Raw genomic sequence first — 17,677 nt, forward strand, 5'->3', positions numbered from 1 at the left:
GCTGAGTCTGTTCTTTACCATCTCTTTACTACGGACTTCATTGCTTGCCGGCTCAAGACTCGCAGACGCTGTTGTTCCTGCTGACTTTCTGAGACTCCGCCTCCGGTCTATGCATGATCGCTCTCATTACCACCTCGAGTAGCGAAGTGTAGCAGAGTTTTGGAGAGTGCTTCTTACTGCCCCAATAAACTCGGAATCTAAGGGACACGTGGCAAGTACATTTAAGATCACCACTTTGAATGTCACAATGTCTCCTTTGCCTACATCGCAGATTGTTTTTAGTCCAGTTTCTTCTGACTCATCATCCGCTGCTGCCATTATCCCTGCACCGCAGCAACAAGTAACTTTCACAGCTCCAGAAGTCTCACCATTGTCTACTCATACATTTTGTGACTCTTTTTACCCCATGCTGCAGCCCCTCAGGCAGGCGCCTGAACAGGATTACCTATGGGTACCCCGAACGTGTGTTAACTATGGCGAACCTAACGTCCCTGACTTTTTGGACACCGAGCACTCCAAAAGAATTCCCATAATGGTTACCTCAGGCAAGGGTGAGAGGCCCCCTACAGTCTATAATCAAAAGCTTCAGTAAGGGGTCGACCTGACACGTGGCACTTTTAAGTATGCCTTTTTTGATCAAGGCCCAAATCCATAACAACTCGCAGGTCATTGATCATTCACCTTGTGACTCCCTCGTCCATTCAAGGGTGATTGCTAGTAAAAAACTGGATGACGATGCATTAACTGTTTCTCCTCCGACCACAATCTCCAACAGCAGCACGTGCCCGGGTCTTGCTGGTCAGGGCAAGGTGGCTGAGCGCGTTTCACTCGGGCACTAGATCTCAGTGGATCAGATCCCGAGAACCCCTCTCCTTTGATTAACACAAGCCCGGCTCTTAACTGCCTTGGTGTGAAGGCTCAACCTGGTACATCCAAAGTACAAGCAAGTGACACATTACGGTGTGTCGCTGGTGGGAGAAAAGAAGTTGGCTAAGGTATCTTTAAAAATGACATGCAAATATCGCGTATTTCACAAACTTTTAAAACGTGCCACTGATTCAGGCACAAACGTACTGTCAATGTTTTCCAAAAAATGATTGTACCCACTTTCGAACCCAGTTCTGGTGATCTATCAGATGCAGATCTCCTGGAGGGTATAGAATTCTGGAGGTGGCCCGACAGAGATCTACAGAGCTCCACCAAAGATCACGCAGTGAACTCTAATTCAATTACCCCATTCAACTTCACTGCATCTAAAACAACTGCAGCCCCCCCCACCCTATGACCAGCTCAAACAAGCAAAGTGGTGACCGGATTTCAGGAAACAACGGAGGCAGTCTACATACCCCTGAACTTGTAGTTCCATTAGATGCGGAGGCTAAGTGTCAGCCCCTGGAGACTCCTCATGACTGGGCCCATTACTACAGGGCCTCTCGGTGAGATGGAGCTCCCGCAAAGCAAAGAAAACAATGTGGGGATCAATGATCGGCAGACGAAGTCACCACCGCCTGGGGGTCATCGGTCATCCATCTCCTCCAACCAGACGGGATCAGAATTAGCACCATCAGATCCACACACAGACTTGGCGTAGTCGTCATGTAAAGAAGAAAGTCGTGTCACCGGGGAAAGAGTGGTTTGTAAACAGATAACCTTATTCCCACGCTGCCGGTTCCATTTGTTTCAGGGACTCAGGCGGATACTCCTCCAGATGAACAACTTCACCTCATAAGAGAGAACAACCCAACTTATTTTCCATCATGTCAACGATCACCATTGCCTTGGCGCTGTTCACCAAGTTGTATGTACAGTTAAACAATACCCTTAAAGATCATACAACCTTACTGGCCATGACGCATACAAAACTTATTTAGCTGGAGGGCTTTGTCACAGCACATGAAAATTTGTTTTCAGGGAAGAATTTCCGATGCCAGAACGGCGGTATGTCTGGTCGCAAAGAATGTGCAACCTGCACAAAGTCCATCCAGACCACTAACCTGTCATTGCCAGTGCACTTGACGAAAGAATGCCCAGTCAGGTCAGAAACATCTAAGAATTTACAAAGGCAAAAAACGCTTAACACTTTGGAGAAGGGTCCAAACATCTGCAAGGACGAGAAACTAAATAACATTTTGGTGGCAGACTAACTCGAAGGAGCCTCTGGCAACTTGGCTTTTTCAATTTCAATTTTTTTTATTTTATTGAAGTTATCAAAAATGTTACACACAGGAGGGGTACATTACCTAAAATACAATATTACCGTCAACTTTTCAACCTCACCTTTCCCCAAACAAAACTTAGTTACCTTTATTATATCCACCCTCCCTCCTTCCTTTCCCCCTTCCCCCTGTAGAACAAAGTCTTCTTCATCATTTAACAGTGACGATTGGTCTCACGACCTTGGTGCGTGGGCCGATTGAACTTCTGATATCCTGCTTTTTCAATTTTCAACCAGCAAAAGACCCTGGGGCCCCCTAAGAGAGACAATAGCAGCATACTTCCTAACGATGTTCAGTCACATTGTTTAAATACAACACAGAGCTCTGCTACGGTAGTACCAAAACTAGCCCCACGACAGACTGTCTCCAAGCCAAGTTGTAGAGGCCACACAGGCTCGGCTAGGCCACCTACTGACGCTGGTGTCAAATTCTTAGCGAGTCATCCCTCCATCAAGCCTCTCAGCCCAACTTCGTCAGTATTGTCAGATTTGTCAACATACTCCTTGGACGCATCCACAAATTCTCAGTCCCCAGCCAGGATAGCAGTTGCCTCACTAAAGGAATCCAAAGACAACTTTGATAAAGAAGAGATAACGGTAGTCTCTCCTCTTTTCTGGAGTCTAGCTGAGAAGAGACAGAGAGCAAAAACTAACGGACGCCCAGTTATCTCTAGGGACTACAACCACCGTGAACCGTATGCTTTTCAATATAAAGGCCTCAATATTCGTGAAGGAAATTCAAGAAGGGCGGAAGACTCAAGATCAAATGAGTGAGGAGGGTGTAACAATAGTCGGGTTGCGGAGAGATCTGGCCACAAAATATTCCTAACCCGCACTCTTCAACTAGAGAGAGTCCTGAATTGTCATGAGCTGATCATACTCAACCGTCGCACAGTCCTGGACATCCTCACTTCTATTACAAACTTGAGACCGTTGCGCTCTTCCGACTTTTCACTGATCAAATTCTGCAACGAAAGACGATTGGATGCTGTGTTCCTGTATATTAGATTACCTGTAGTTAAAAAGTTTGAGGCATCGAGAGTTTATCAATCTTGGGGTTCGAACTGATGACTGGAAATCTCCTGGACAAGACACCATCTATCCGCCAAAAACCTGCATCAGAGAATAAAAAAGTCGGTAATGGTAACATAGGTCGGTCATCAACAGAGAGCAAAACATCTTGTCCGACCTTATCAACTAATTATGAGGACCCTTTCAAGACTTAAGATAAATGTCACTTTCCAGCAAGAGTCCTTACGCTGAGCAGAGAGCGACTCCAAATAAGCCTAGCCTGGTTACAGCTGACTGGACTTTGCTTGCAAGAGCTTTATCGACCCATAATAACTGCTAGCAACCCAACAGTCTCCTTCAAGGACAACACTGGGAGGCATTGTCTACAAACGCTTTGTCATCTACATCAGGAACCCTAAAGGGGTAAGTCATTTGACCAAACCAAGTGAAATAAACCTGGGGGACTTTGACCTGATTTGCCTACAGGAGTCCTGGCTGAGGAAAAAGCCAGTTTTGGATGGCTTTGAAATATCGATAAACCCTGAGCGTCCCTCCACAGGTCTCCTGACTGCGGTGAAATCAGGCAGTTCTTTATCCCTCCTAAACTCCATGTCAACTAATCTTTTAATGCAAGAACTAGTTATTGGCTGGAAATTCGAGACAGCATCTAAGGGGACTGAAGTTTTGAACAAAATTATCATCATCAATGTTTATTGGAACCCTGCATTGACTACAACGGAAGCGTTCATCGACAGGTCACGGACCTACTGGACGACGCCTTCACCAACCAGCAATGCACACATGTTGTTATTTGTGGGGATCTCAATATCCCGGATTTGGTTAACAAAAAAGAACAAGACGGTGCATGGAATCTTGATGACCTCCGGTACATCAGGCGAAACCTATGGTCTCTCTTTATGGACTCCAGAGACATGCACCTACTTAACGGAAACTGCCAAGGTGACATTCCATCTCAACCGACGTGGGAGCAAAGCGGGTGTACTTCAGTCTTGGATTATATTTATGTTTCCAACAACTTCTTGCCTTTGGTAAAGAAGTTTCAGGTCCTAAAGACAACAAACAGTGACCACCATCTTTTGTTGTTAGACTGGTTAACACCAGTTTCTCCGGCTCATAACCGAATGTTAACACCACTCGATACCTGTAACTGAGGTCTGCATTTGAAACTATCCATTACAAGGATAACAGCCCTGACGATTGACCTGGGACTAATAGGCTCTTCGGTAGAATACTCACCACTTTTGGAACAATTCCGCTATTGCCCTAAGAAGGGTATTTTGGCTCAAAATCATCAGCATACTTTTGACAGCGAAGTGGTAGACCGGAGAAAAGATGTGCGAAACCTGCTACGTATAGCAACAAAGTCCGGTTTAGTTAAGGACTACCGAACAGCTTCTCTGCCAAATCAAGGTACAAAAACTGGCTCTCTTTTTCTAAACATCAGCGTTACCAGAAGGACCCAGAATCCATGCTAAAAGCACTGGCTGGTAAAGATCCCAAGAAATTCTGGTCCTTGTTAAAACCTGAAGAGTCAGCCTCTAAACCAGACCAATCAAATCCCATCAGCGAGGCAACATGGATCAAACATTTTAGTAGCCTCTATTCCCAGAAATATAACACCAATTAAATCATCTACTCCACCGATTGTCCTTTGGAAGATGTTCGAAGACACGGAAGAGTGTAAGGGAGAGGATGGACAGGACAGTAGCAAGGGCGATTGCCCAGGATGAGAGGGCGGGGCAGCGATAGAGGGTGGAAGGATATACCCACTAACATCCCGCCCTGCTGCAGGCTCTACTAACCCAACATGCGTGTCCACAGCAGTGACGGCCCCACCACCGCCATGTGTCGCCCCCTCCGGATGCCCCAGGACATGCCCATGTCAATAAGAGATTTAGAGGTGGCATTAACCTCAGCAAGAGCAGAATAGAATAGACTTCAAACAGTGCAAAATGAAGTGAAAGCTGACTGACAGGAAGAACAGGCACCAGATGGATGGAAAGAAGGAGATTTCCTATTCAGGTTAGACAATACACCCATAGGAAACGTGCATTTGGAAAAGTGAGGTGGACATGCAAGTCAGCCACTTTTTCTCTGTAAAACTCCTCTGGGAAGTCTCTCACTTCCCTGGGGAGGTAGGACTACTGCCCGAAGGGGACAGGACCGTCTCCCTCAACATAAATGTCCTTTAAATGGACAAATATGCTCGTCTAAGAAGCGGGAGGACCTCTTTTCGCAATACCAGCATCTCAGAGGGACCTGAAGTCAGGGGAATGATGTCCGAAGACAGAACGGTATGCTCTTTTGGTGCGATCTTGTCATGTCTCGAAGCGGAATCACTGCTGGCACGCCCAACTGTAGTGGGACCCGTCGCATTGGCCTAAGTCGTTGGCGTGGGGACATCAGCACTGTCGGCATTGGGGCCAGAGAAGTCAGGACTGTGGCGAAGAGGTCAAGCATCTGCAGCCTGTATGCCTTCACTCCTCTGGGGTAGAGGACTGTGTGGTAAAAAGTGCCCCAAGGGCCTCTTCCTCTTGGTCATCCTTGGCGTGGTGACTCCTCTTCCTCAGGGTCGAAGAGTGATGCAGTGAAGAACTGCCAGGGGAACTCGACCTTTTGCAGTGTTTCTCCTTTTTGTCCTTATGGACTGCGGACCGCTCCTCATTGCCACGGTTCGTACAGGGCTGCTCATTACATATTGCTTGCGGAGGAAGGTAAAAAGTGTTGCTTCAAATCTCTCAAAGCACCTTTGGGTGAATCTAATGGGCCGACATGTAGTCCTGCACGCTGTGGTCTTCACCAAGGCAGTAAAGGTAAATGCAGTGCGGATCCGAAACACAAAATTGACGCCTGCAATCCGCACAGGGCTTAAACCCTGAAGTCCTCATTGGAATCGGCATTGCAACGGATTAGAGAAATATGAATATTCATTCAAATGAAGATCACACTCTTAAAGCACACAAAGTGCGTGCCTCTATATATAAATAACAGCATAGACGTCATTTAATGCACTGACGCATAAAGGTGTCGGTGGAGCTGAGCTAGCAGCAGAAAGGTTTCCAAAGAGCATAAACGCTTGGAGATCGATATCAAAGACGAGGAATTCTTGGGAGGAAGAAGTCTGTTTGACTAACTGCTAAACACCTTGGACATCAAGCAAATAGTCACTGAACCAACCCACAAGAAAGGTAACGCACTCGACCTGGTCTTCACCACCTATCTAGCTACCGTTAGGTTTTCTCCCTACATACTTTGAGCTGGATGGACCACGTAGTCATACCCATTCTGCTTCACTACACACCTCTCACCAATCAAAGCCAACCAAAACTGACCGGGACACCACACTACTCTCAATAACTTTCCCAAAGATGCACTTGAAGGAAACCTCCACGTCCTTCCCCCTCGAAGGATATCAACACCTCGCTAAACACACTTATCCACACCCTAAGTGAGAACATCAACACCCATGCTCAACTGAAACTTCGACTCAACAAAACAAAACATAACCCCTCCACACCTTGGTGCACACAGGATCAACAGCAAGTAAATAAAAATCTCTGAAAAAAAAAATACACCAATTGGAAAACTTCATCACTGAGAACCCTCCGATCAGCAACCAGTGCACTTATCACCACAGCAACAGCAAACTAACGCACAACACCCATCATGGAAACATCCAACAAGAGCAGAGCATTCCTCCAAGCAATGAAGCACTGCATTAATCTGCTGCTACTATGTATAACATCATAATACACTTGTACAATATAACTCCATCAACAGCTTCTTCAGACAGCATAGACAAGGCAACACATTGACAGCTCCAAACACACCACAGACATCACACCCTTATTCAGCCCATAACATCTCAAGATGGACCAAATTAAAGACTATTACTCCTGAAGACATGATCAGCATTCTCACAACCCTCAAACCCACCAACCACAAAGACGAACTTCAACCCTCATCCACTGCGACGGTCATTAAATGTGAGGCACCTACATCACTCCTCAACATCATCAATGCATTCACCACACAATGTACATTCCCAAAGGCACTAAAAATGGGACACAACCTCCCCCTGCTCAAGAAAGCCACACTTGACCCCTTGATTCAGATGAGCAACTATCACCCCATCATGCATCTACCCTTCCTCCGCAAAATGATTGATAAAACGGTCGCCATCCATTTGCCTGAAACTACTGGAATACTGATCCAGTTTTGAACGACAATGAAGCACAGGGACTACCCTCATTTAAGTTATTGATTACACTCTACACCATGGGTGCACAACATAAGGCCCGCGGGCCAGTTGTGGCCAGCCATGCTGTTTTGTCCGGCCCGCGAGGCACAAAGACTTTCCTAATGGAGGGCGGCCCGCAAGCAGCATCGGCCGCCCTCCATTAGGAAAGTCTTTGGGGGCGTGGCCTGATGCTCAGGGTGTGAGGACGCGGTTCCCTTGAGCTCCGGCCGAGCCGCGCAGCCCGATCCTGATTTGGGCACCAAAAATCCAGCAACACAGTCCATCCTTTGGAGCAGCTGTACATCAGGCGATTAGCTGCAACCTACGACTTCTCCCGACGAAAATCGGGGACCAGGGAGCATTCCCGACGCTTCGGCCCGGCCCCCCCTATCCCCTGAGGGAGGCGCGCGGGAACAGCGAGCCGCGCAATCACTCCTCGATTTGGGTGGTGTGGGCTGCCTGCAGCACCCAGCCTTCGGTGTGGCCGTACATCAGGCGATTGACTACACCCGACGATTTGACCCGACAAAAATCGGAGCTCCGGGGCCCGCTGGGACGCTCCGGTCTGGCACCCCCTGCACTCCATGAGGGACTCCCAAGATGGCGGCTGTGGCGATTTGAGCGGATGAGGAGCGCGCACCCCGAAGCGACCTGATCCCGGCCCCCCAGACGCCTCTCCCATTACCCCCCACCGCCCAGAGGTGCGGAGTGCTGCTGGGCCCTATCGATACGCAGGCTGGGGGCCAAGGCTGAGCGCCCAGTGCTGGTGCCCGCAACGACGTAGCTGAAGTGCGACTGGGGGAGGACCTCCGAGACAAGACCACCGGATCCTCAGGGCCATCTACCGCGACCCCGACTTTCAACTTCCCGGCGAGCGGAGCCCCCCGGCCTGCGCAGACCTGCATACCTCGACCTGGGCCGGCGGCTGTCTCCAGATCTACCCGGACTATAACGCTCACAGGTGAGACCTTTCCCTCCTTGGGATCAGACCTCGCCACAGTGTCCGGGTTGGGTCATACCTAGCTAGGCCAGACCACCTACTCACCGGATTGCGGGACCCCGCCTGCTCACCCCGTGCAATACTGAGAGCCCACACCGCGGCGCTCCCACTGAACCCCCTGCTCCTGCATCCCCCCCAACCAACCTTACCACACCAAGGGACCGGACCCACAATGCGAGCAACGTTGCAGCCCTGAACGACCCGGGCCTCACTGTCTCCTGTCCCACTAAAGCAGGGCGACCACATCCGTTGGGCACCCAGACCCCGGATCAAATAAAGCCTAATATCCCCGCACCACTACGCACCAAAATCAACCCGGGAAAAAAAAAAACAAGAGAGTCCGCCTGCCTCAGCCAGGCCCGAGACAATCCACAATGGCCACAGCAAGAAACAAAGCCAAAAATGCCACCCTAGATCCTTTTGTCACGGCGAAATCTAACCCCACCACCCAGACCACATCGGACGACCCAGCAACACGGGATAGCCCGGACACCAGACACAATCAGCTGCTGGGGGCGATTGAGGCCCTAAAATCATTTATAGACACGAAGATCGGTGAAGTAAAAGCCGGCATCCAACTGATAAGGCAAGATGCCCGCAACCTAACGGAACGCGTCACCATTGTGGAGTCCTCTCAGGAGGATATGGCAACTGAATCGGCAGCCATGAAAACAGAACTCGCAGACCTTCAACATAAGGTAGCCCTGCTGGAGGCGAGGTCCGAGGAAGCGGAGGGCCGCGCCAGACGCAGTAACATTAGGATAATGGGCGTACCAGAGGGGACGGAGACTACTGATCCGACGGCCTTCGTTGAATCCCTAATCCAACAAGAGATCGGGGTGGCAAATCTCTCACAGGGCTTCGCCATAGAGAGAGCTCACAAATCGCTCCAGAAGAAACCCCCCCCAAGGCTCCTACCCTCGCCCCATCATAGCAAAGGTCCTCAACTTCCGAGACCGGGAGGTGATCCTGAAGTTCTCGAGGGAGGGAGGAGAGATAGAGCAAGCCAACTCAAGAATCACGATATACCCCGATTATACTCAGTCGGTACAAAGAGCGAGGAACTCCTTCGTCCCAATCAAGGCCAGGCTGAGGAAACTAAACCTAAAATACATGCTGCTCTATCCCTCCAGGTTGAAGGTAATCTATAAAGGAAAAGCAATATTTCTCGAGACACCAGCAGTGGCCAACATGTGGATGGAACATAATAACCTGGCCGAGGTGCCTGTCGAATCCCCGCATGGGAAACACAATGAGGGTGCCCAAGGATGAGAGCAATACGCCCCGACACAGGTGCTTGCACCCTCCCACAAACACCTGAGAGATCAGGAGACCCCAACCTTAGAAGCAAAACTACAATGTGAGAAGCTAAATGACTGCGGGGCTCACCCGATCTACCACACATGAACACAGACCACGACCCCACGAAAGATCAGTGCAGGCCAGTTGCCAGCACTCACCTACTCGCGCCAGACACCCGAATTGGGACAGGCGGCGCGAGAGCACCCGAGCACTCCACCGTTGTGTCAGTCGCTGGGTGCACCAGTCATAATTGTTCCACACAAGTTAGTACTGTTTTAACTGCCTTGACTCTGAGGACCTTTGACCAAATGGAATCGAACCCAAAACTAACCAACAGAGTTAACCACTCCACGCGACCAGAACCAACCATGGCTCACAATAACAAGCGAACAAGCCCCAGAGAGGACATATACCTCTCCCCGACAATTAATGCAATCAAGCAATGGCGCCAAAACTTAGGGTAATCACATGGAACGTAAGGGAGATGGGGTCCTATCTCCGGAGAAATCGAATACATTCTTACCTAAAGAGGAAGAAGGTATCAGTTGCCCTCTTACAAGAAACGCACCTCACTGCCGACTCTGCAGATAAGCTAACAAATTACTGGGGGGGACAAGGTAATGGTTCATCCTACTCGAAGTATGCAAGAGGAGTATACACATGGGTGAGCCCGGACACACCATTCCAACAGCTGGGGGTAGAGTCGGATAAGGAAGGCAGATACCTGCTGGTATGGGGCATGCTGGAGGGCAATCGAATATGCATAATGAACTCATACTTCCCCCAACATGGCATACCTTCCTACCTCAAGGGGCTGTGCGCCAAAGTCATGCTTCACAGGGACCACACTCTGCTGTGGGGAGGCGATTTCAATTGCGTCATGAATGCGGAAATGGACAGATCCACCACCCCACAATCGCACAATTACCTCCCTGCTCGGGCCCTCCACGGAACAATCGAGGACTTGCACTTGGTTGACACCTGGCGGGACCTTCACCCCACGGATAGATCCTATTCATTCTACTCGGCCCCTCACAACCTGCACACCAGGATAGACTACCTCTTTATAAATGACGAGCTGACCCCTCGGGTCGAGTCTGCGGAGTACCTGGGCAGATCAATTTCGGATCACTCCCCGCTAATAATACAACTCCGCCTGCGCCCCCCCCTACCTCCTATCCCAACGTGGCGTATACCAATGGAGACACTAACTGACCCCGCATTCAGGGAGCACCTGGCCGAGAAACTAGAAGAGTATGTGGAAATCAATAAGGGATCAGTTGAAAAATGGAGTACTCTCTGGGAAGCATTGAAGGTGGTGACAAGAGGAGAGGTGATAGCTGAGGCGGGTGGAATCAGGAAGCAACTAAGAAAGGAATTAGAAGCCAAGGAGGAAAAGATCAGGCACCTTGAAAACAATTCCCCTCACACAATTGAGACAGAGATCAAGCTGAGGGAGATCAGGGAGGAATGCAGAACCGCATGGGAAAGGCTCTCGAAATTTGACTTCTCCACTCGCACCATGAGAGCTCACAAAGAGGCAGATAAACCAGGCAAGATACTAGCCTGGCTGTGCCGGAAGGAACATCCGAAGCGGGCCCTTACAGCGATCAGGGACGATAATGGCACAGTCCACAGAACACAGCAAGCAATAAATGAGGTCTTCACCGACTTCTATGCAGAACTGTATGCTCACAGTGACCAAATTCCCGAAGCAGACATAAGAGACACCCTGGAAGAAGTCGGCCTACCAAAACTGAACCAGGAGCAAAGAAAAATGCTAGGAGAGGACATTACTATCGAAGACATTACTGAAGCGATTAGATCCCTCTCCACATGCAAGACCCCTGGAACCGACGGCCTTACCCCCGAGTTTTACAAGGCATACGAAGAGATCCTGTCCCCCATACTGCATGAAGTCTATGCGGAGGCATTTGAGACGGGCACACTATCAGGCACCATGAGAGAAACCCTCATAGTGCCAATGCTCAAACCTGGCAAACCGCCGGAAAAATGTGACTCATATCGCCCACTCGCACTTCTAAACTACGATAGCAAAATACTTACGACCATACTGGCCAAGAGGCTCTCAAAGGTGATAGGTTCCCTGGTTCACGTAGATCAATGCGGCTTTGTCCCTGGACGCAACACTACAGCCAACCTAAGAAGGCTCCAGCACATAATGGCACAAACAGAGGAAAGCAAAGAAGACCTAGCGGTACTCTCGCTTGATGCCATTAAGGCTTTAGACTCGATCTTCTGGGAGTGGCTAATCGAAACCTTGAGAGAGTTTGGAATGGGCGAACACTTTATCCGATGGGTCAAAGTACTCTATAATAACCCGATGGCAAGAGTCAAAACAGGGGGCATGGTGTCAGGGGCCTGGGCTATCCAAAGGGGGACCAGACAGGGATGCCCGCTCTCACCAATGCTATATATCCTAGGTCTGGAACCAATAGCAATTTATTTCAGGAAACAGCTATTCGACGCGGGCATAAGCATCGCCGGTACAGACAACATCATCTCCCTGTACGCCGACGATGTCCTTTTATATCTTCGTGACCCTCAGATGAATGCCCCGATAGCTCTAGATATCTTAGATAACTTCTCGAAATACTCAGGCATAAAGTTCAGCCGGCAGAAATCATCCGCCTTCCCTCTGGCTGGCCTCAGGGGAAGGAGCACAGAAGAACTCCCCGAGATTGGAATCCAGTGGCAAACAGAGTCCTTCCGCTACCTGGGCATCACCATCAAGCACACACCAATCTCCACTCACGAAAGCAACACTGAAGCCGCATTATCGGGGGTACGGAGATCCGCCAAATTTTGGTCGAAACTTCCGCTTTCGGTGATGGGCAGAGCCGCAATATCCAAGATGATAATATTGCCCAGATTCCTCTATTACTTCACCAATATAACATTTTACATTCCCCCATCCTTCTTCAGGAAACTGGAATCCCTGATCAAAGATTTTCTTTGGGGTCGATCCAGGCACAGGCTTGCACTGAACATACTCACACTTCCCTACTCCGCAGGCGGTATCCAACTACCGGACTTCAGAAGATACTACCTAGCGGCCCAACTAACACATGTCGCCAAATGGCTGAGCGACGAGCCCTCAGCTGAGACGAACCTCCTCTGCCAACTAACCTCACCCCTACACCCTAAAGAACTGATATGGAACAACAAAATGGGGCCTCCCGACCCGCCCATAATAGTACAGGTGGGTCGACAGGTGTGGAAAAAGGTTAACTCTATGCTGGGGCTGCAACACTCGTACTCACCCGAAACCCCCATCCTAGCAGACATGTGTAAAGTCCCCGGCGACCTACCAACAATGAGGAGATGGGAAAACTTCGGCATCTACACGTGGGGAGATATGTTTGAGGAAGGGCAATTCAGGGACTTCGAATCACTGCAAGAGAACGAGGGGATCACCCTGAGCCACTACTTATGGTACCAAAAGGTGAAATTTATCGCCAAGGAGAAATGGGATGTATGGCCCGAGGAGCCTGAAACACACGCCCTGATCCAGGAGATGTACGGAGTAAGCGATGGTTGGAAACCAACATCAAGGCTATATGCCCAAATAAACGATAGGCCTAACCCAAGAAGCACACGTTTGAAAGAGAGATGGGAATCCGACTTAGGGACCGAAATTACGGAGGGAGAATGGTCGAGAGCCCTAGCATACCCGAAGGAGATATCTAGGAACGCAAGATTCAGGCTAATACAACTCAATGTCCTCTATAGGACCTACATGTCCCCACATAGAGTATCTACCTTCAATGACAGAGTCAACCCGGCATGCCCATGGTGCTCCTCTGACCATGCTGACATGATCCACATATTTTGGACTTGCCCTAAGTCTCAAACTATGGTTCGCAGCCGAACAGACCTGCAGGAAAGCGGGCCTTGAGGTATATGAATGGACTCCGAAAGAGTGCCTCCTAGGCACCTACCCGAGACTGGGCAAAATCAAACACTTGGTGAAGCTGATGGACATAGCATGTGTGCTTATAAAGAGAACGGTCGCAATGGCCTGGAAATCCTCAGCAGGCCCCAGGTACGAACCTTGGATCAGGGAGATGGAAAGATGGACGGCAGCAGAAACCAGAGCATGGGAGGAAGGGAACAATCGGGGCGGCGAAGACCCGAGCACCACACTGGAGGCCTGGAAGACCCTTCTGAGAGACATGATCTTCTCGACGAGCTATAAACCTCCCTGAATCAACCCTCCACAACCGGCAAAACGGCCTAACCCACGCACAGTAGCATCCATTCTACACCCACTTCCCCCCCTATGTGCCATGGGCACCGGCCAGAGCCCAATGGAGTGGAGACTGGGGTTCATCTACGGAAATGAGGCTATAACCACACAGAGTTCAAAGGACAGTCACTGTTACCACTGTTACTTGTTCTGTTTTCTTTCTTTTTCGTTCTCTCTTTGTTTGTTTTGTTTGTTGTTCAATAACACCCATGCCTTGTAAGACATAAGAGATTTGTAATTCATGCATAGACATAAACCACGATTGTACAGGTTGGAAATATAACAGTGAATGCCAAATGCCAATAAAAACATTTTAAAATAAAATAAAATTAGGAAAGTCTTTGTTGTCTTCCAGGCCGGACAAAACACGGGCCCTGATTGGCTCAGCACACACACACCACATCGCTCCTACGAGCCACGTAGTGTGTGTGTGTGCTGCACCAATGGAGTGCCAGCACTACGGCTGGCATGGTCCATAAGGCTTGATGCCGGAAGGCATTTCAGCCTTGGACCACGCCAGCCGTAGTACGATTCCAGTTACCTCGCCAGCGTTCCAGCTTACCTGTCTTCCAGCACGTCTCCGGTAAGTGGTCTGTTTGTGTGTTGGGTCTGTTTTGCTGTATGTTTGTGTTGTGTATGTTGAGGTGGGGGGGGGGGGGTGTCGGGTGTGTATGAATGTTTGGTTTTGAACGTTTGTTTTGTGTATGTTGAGATGCAGGGGTGGGGGGTGTCGGATGTGTATGAATGTTTGCTTTTGAATGATTTTTGTGTATGTTGAGATGCGGGGTGGGGGGGTGTCGGATGTGTATGAATGTTTGGTTTTGAATGTTTGTTTTGTGTATGTTGAGATGCGGAGGTGGGGGGTGTCGGGTGTGCATGAATGTTTGTTTTGGAGTGTAAGTGCAGTGTATGTTGAGATGCAGGGTCTGTATGTGTGCATGCTTGCTAGTTTGTATGCTGAGTGAGGGGGCCATGGGGCATAGTGTTTGGTTGGGGGTTGAGGGAGCCATGGGGCATAGTGTTTGGTTGGGGGTGGGAGCCATGGGGCATAGTGTTGCACTCCAAGAGTGAACCCAATAATAAAGCAAAAACAGGCTCAGTTAGGAGATGTACATCCTTTGCTTTTTGAGGAAACCTGACTCAACGAAGGCCATACTCCTCTTGGGCAACCCAAACAGAAAACTATAGCAGTCCAAATTAACGGAATGTCCAATCAAGGGTCAATAAAATATATATAATTTAATTAAACAGACGATGTACAATAACTAAATAGTATTATAACTTATTATAACAATGGAAAATGTATAGTACAAAATGTAAGTTTGAAATGCAAATAAAAAATCGTTACCCCTCAAAAACATTCTTTTTCCATGTGTTTAATACAAATTGGGGGTTGAAAAACCCTCCTGCCACGCCCCGCCCACATTTACTTTTCGGCCCACTATAGCCCTCATGTAAGGTACTTTCGGCCCTCTGTCAAAATCAGTTGTGCATCCCTGCTCTACACAATCTGGGTCAAAGGTAACCCCTGTTTAATCCACATCACCTCTGTTGCCATTGATAACACTTATCACGAATCCCTCCTCAAAATCCTTCCCACGCTCATGAGCTTTGAGGATACAGTTCTCCAACGGAGACCAACTCGTCCAGATGGGCCCACACAGATCTCAGTGCCACACAGTAACGCATGGAGTGCCACAAGGCTCTGTCCCATCACCTTCAACCTCTACATGAAATCTCTGGGGGACCTCCTTGAAAACACAGACATCAAGATACTCCAATATGCAGATGACACAAAGCCTTACTTCAAGATCAACTGACAATCTCCATCAAATAAAGCACTGTCTATCCCTCATAAAAGCCTGGATCTCAAGCGTCTACCAGAAGCTTAAGCCTAAAAATACCAAATTAATTTACAAAGCTTGCAAAAGTGCAGAATTGGTTGGCTGGCATGATGTTTGACAGACATATGCCTCAACTCTTAAGCAGTGCATAATCGCTCAGCTTTGCTATCGACAATGACTTTTCATTCAAAACCCACATCACCAGGAACACCCATGGAACACAATTGCAACTTGCACATCTCCACAAAGTGCAGCCTTTCTTCCCTATGACAGTTTCACACCTGGCAGTGACAAAGACCAAATTGCAGGCATTCCAGATGCCACCTTGATGGCAATTGGGCATGCTACAGCATGCCCCAGAACAGGACTAAGAAACTTCAACCACATCACCCACATCCTCAAGGAGTTTAACTGGCTACCCTTTCAAGAATTAATCATTTTCAACATTGCTAGCATCACCCACAGTGCATTCACAACCAAAACCTCACTTTACTGGGCGAGAAACTTAGCATCGACAGAGGTCAGCACTCCACCAAAAACCACATAACCACCAGTCTGGAAACATAAAAGTGCAAGAGGGGAGAACAAGGAAAAAGGCATTTTGATGCTATACACCTAGTGTCTGGAACCAGATACAATGCAGAAAAGACTCTCTCACCACCCTATTCTCAAAGATGCATTTAAAGACCTTACCCGTCAAAGAACTCTGTCCAGTCACTGACAGGGGAAGTGGTATGGGCCAGTTAGTCAGAACAGCAGGGGTAGGAAAGGGTACTGCCACTAACCAACCCTACTAAAAACTCACCCTTCTGCATACACCTCCCAAACTCTGAACTAAACACAACCATACCTCTTAGAGCACAACAAACCGCACACACTTCACTACACCACAACAACGAAACAAACCACACATATCCTCGCCCAACAGCACATGGCGGCTACCAATCGAAAAACACACCTAGGCTCAGTGAACGGTGTCAACCGAACTGAAGCTGCCAACAGCACATCACAGCTCTCTTGATCTTTTCTCCAGCTCAGTCCTACTAACCTACCCTCCGACCCCCTGGCTTTATAAATCTGTCAGAGCGACAAGAAACCACACAGGTGGCAACAGTGCACAGTGTAAGAACCTTTAACATAACATAGCTCTACTAAATTAAAGTTGCAAGCTATTAGCCAACACACACACACACACACACACACACACACACACACACACACACCAACCCCCCCGACCCCTGTCGCTCCCACCCTTTGCCCCCCCCCCCCCCTCCCGGGGGTGTCTGGTAGACGCTCACTCAGTGAGGAATGGATCCTATTTAAGCAAACAGGTTTTAGGTGCTCTGAGCCAAATAAGCTATCTCTGCTATGAACATGACAACAAAGGACCCCAAAGAAATTGGCCAGGTTACAGAACTTCACATCAAAATACCAGGTAAACAGTTTGCTCCTTTTTAGAGACAAAGGGATTACCAAGGTGGTAAAAAGGCTCCAATGATGTGCTGCCTTAAAAAGTATAAAAGTTGCCACCAATTTGCTAATCTATGACACTTTATGGGTTATGGAACCCACTCTGGGACAAAATTAGCACTTTAGAATAACTCTGCCCTGGTAGCTATATGCGACACAGAGCAGTACATCAAAAGAACAAATTACGTACCTCTGTTAATGGTTTTTTCTGATGGATGTACCTCCCACAGATTCCTTATCTTAGATACGTTCTTCCTGCTTTAGCAGACCTCAGAAACCTTTCGACACAAGGGGGCCATGCAAC

The 17,677-nt window shown here is 48.7% G+C and overlaps 1 protein-coding gene across 2 annotated transcripts in view; it reads right to left on the reverse strand.

Moving 5' to 3' along the window:
- The window catches only part of MROH1 (maestro heat like repeat family member 1), a 2,813,132-nt gene that overhangs the window by 278,025 nt on the left and 2,517,430 nt on the right, over positions 1–17,677 (reverse strand). The window lies entirely within an intron of this gene.

Source organism: Ambystoma mexicanum, chromosome 5q (genome assembly GCF_040938575.1).
Source record: "Ambystoma mexicanum isolate Mex_15411 chromosome 5q, UKY_AmexF1_1, whole genome shotgun sequence".
Taxonomy (NCBI): Eukaryota; Metazoa; Chordata; class Amphibia; order Caudata; family Ambystomatidae; genus Ambystoma; species Ambystoma mexicanum.